Source organism: Charadrius vociferus, unplaced genomic scaffold (genome assembly GCF_000708025.1).
Source record: "Charadrius vociferus isolate BGI_N301 unplaced genomic scaffold, ASM70802v2 scaffold467, whole genome shotgun sequence".
Taxonomy (NCBI): domain Eukaryota; kingdom Metazoa; phylum Chordata; class Aves; order Charadriiformes; family Charadriidae; genus Charadrius; species Charadrius vociferus.
The window spans coordinates 1,593,265-1,596,381 of record NW_009649309.1 but is presented as its reverse complement, the minus strand read 5'-3'; positions in this window follow the sequence as shown (position 1 = coordinate 1,596,381).

Sequence of the window (3,117 nt, the reverse complement as noted above, 5' to 3'; positions counted from 1 at the left end):
GTTTATGTACTACAGACACATCTACAGTATGAGTAATTTTAAAGCATCTCTGGATGCTTTAAATGGATTTAAAATGAAATTAATTTAATTTAAAATGAAATAATAACAAATTAATTCACACACCATACCTAAAAGGCAGTTAAAGCCATTATCCTTTGTCTGGAGAAAGAAGATTCAGTGCTTTGAAAGTATCAACTTAAACTTCAGAGTCAGTCTGGAGTTTCAGTATTTCCTCACTATTTCAAGAGAATTTATGACCATAATATGTGACAGACTCTCACATTGTGCTAGTAGAAGTTACAAGGAAAACAGCCCCCTAAATCAATGACAGACTGACTGAAATGGCACTGAAAAGCAGTTGAGGACTCCTACATAGCAAGTTTCCCTGTCATAAAATTAGCAAGTGTTCTTTCCTGCCACGTTCTACATTTAAACATAGTGATAGGCTTCATTAGCTTTTGATTAGCTCAGGAAAACCAGCATGAATTAAAAGCCATTTTAGGGTTGTGTTCAAATGCATTTTTTATTTCACCCTGCACCCTTAGTTTCAAACTTTTGTAACCATCCTGTCATGCTTCTCTGTTGCCCTTTCTTTATCTTCTGTTTCATAACATCAGGCAAATAGTTGTTCCATTAAAGAAAACTAAGATACAGTCTCACAATTCAGGGAAATGTTCTAGCATTAGCAACAGCTAACCAAGCTTTTGTGAGTTTAAGTAAGAATAATTCTTGCTTGAGATAGTTCTTAAACAAGAACTTAAACAAGAATTATCTCAACTACTTAGAGGTTTTAAGAGCCCTACTACTTAGAGGTTTTAAGAGCCCTACATAAAACACCCACTATGCAGTATTAAACATACAGAACTTACAATATTTTCAGACAAAAACATGCTGTTGTTCCTGAATACTTTATACAGGCAAGAGATTCCTCCCTTCAAGAAAGCACCAATGCAACAATCATTTTGTCTTACCTCAGTGAGAGTCGGGTATAGCCCATATCTGAAAGAGGTTTATCATTACTTCAAGCCACATAAATAAAACCGCTCCTGACACCACCACATACAGAGCAAGGACAGAGCTCCACAGCAAAATTATTTCACAGCCACAATAAGCACATCAGAATACTTTTAAGAGGTAAAAGAGCTCACAGAGTGGGGATTCTCAGGAATGGAATCCTCAGGAATGGAATCATCATGGAGAGCCTCTCATAGTACAACCACGCTCCTTCTAAAAGGACAGATGAGCTGTCTTTAAGAGTACTGTCCAGATCAACCTAACAAAACAATCACATACCTTCTTACTAAGTAGGCAGAACAAAAGCAGTGTCATTAAGATTTAACACCAAGACGCTTTAGCTAATTATTAAAAAATGGTACATTTGTGTAAGAGTTTTTCCATACATGTTATGGAAGGTGACTATTTGATACAGAACATACACTGTATTAAAAGAATCACTCTCTCTAAAATGACACGAAAGAAAACCAAACTCCGACTTACAATTTATTTCCTAGTTTTATTGCGAACTCTTATAATCCTAAAAGTTCCAAATGCAAAGTGTTATGGTTTGAAGAAACCACAACAGTCTGTTGTCATTTAGACAATTATTCTATCATCTGATCACCCCTCCCCACCCAGGAAGGGAAATCAGAAAAAACAAGGAAACCTGAGGATTGAAATATAAACAGATTTCATAGAATAAGACTAAATAATTAACATTAATAACACAAAAAAAAAAAAACAATATTGATCCTGATACCAATATAAAATATATAAGGATTATATTCAGCCAATTATACCCGTAGAAAGCTGTGCACTCCCAGCAGTGGACAGCAAATGTGGGACACTGAGAGTGCTACAGCTTCGGGAAGAAGGGAAGGGCTCAGGGGTTCGGCACTGGGGCAAGAAGTTCTCAGGATCACAGCCATCATGTAAGAGAGAGAACTTCTTAGCAAACTCTAATTTATATTGAATGTGACATTCATGGTATGAAATAATCCTGTTGGCCCGCTTGGGTCAAGTGCCCGGGTCTTGATCCTTCTCATCCCTGCACCTGGCTAGCCTGAAAACACTGAGACCTTGAAACCCACACATCATAGCTGGCTACGAAGTAAATATTTTCACCAATTCAGACACTAGTCTTCTAAAAATGCAATTTTCTCAAGCATTAGAAAAGACCTTACTCAAAACTAAAATTACTGAAAGAGAAATTAATCCTGTGTTGCTCAAACAAGGACACAAAGTTAACCCTTTTTAAAAGTATTCCCTTCTATTAGAGGCTGTTAAGTAAACATAAAGAAACCTTTAAGGAACACTATCAGCCTGTTCTCTTCATTTAAGACTCCTGTAAGTTGATTCCGCCCCCCCCCCCCAAGCTCCACAGCTTCATTCAGTCAAGTAGGAACGTGAACATCTTTACACATAAACATCAAGTGTTCAGAAAGGAACAAGCCACACTTCAGGTTTTCTGCAACATTTTTAAAAGATCGAGGCAATGTGTATGGAGAAGGCGTGTCCTGAGATGCAAAGGGCATCTTTTCATATAATCCTGACAGAATAAGCAATACATAATACACACCTACATAGAGCTCCAACTAAAAATATAGAATGATGATGCCAGCAGAAAACGATCATTTCTCTTGCTCTAAATTACCGTTCTAACAATTACAGATGGTTTGAAAAGGTGGGTGGCCTAATAAAAGAGGCCCTGAGATGATGTTCTGACAGCTTTGGTCACACTGCTGAGTTTTCTAAACTACCTAGGAAATGGCAACAACTAGGCTTCAGCTTGCTGAAGCACCGAGGTGATGTATTCAGGCAGACCTGATGCAGCAGCAACAAACTAGAAGCCTTAAACATGCAGCCCTAACTCCCCATCTTCGGTGATACAAAGTCGGGACAGAAGCAGTGCACAGGGAGAAAGGATGGAAAACGGATCGCGGCTCTCTCCCCACGGATGCTGCAAGCAGAGCACAGCCTCCGTTTATTCGTGCTTTTAAATGGTTTTTTAAGGCTTAAAAATGGTATTACAAAGGGAAAGCAAAGGGCAGGCTCCCTGTCCGGGACGGAGCGCGGATCAGCGAGGGGCCCAGCGCTCTGCCGGCACCGGGCAGCCGAGCT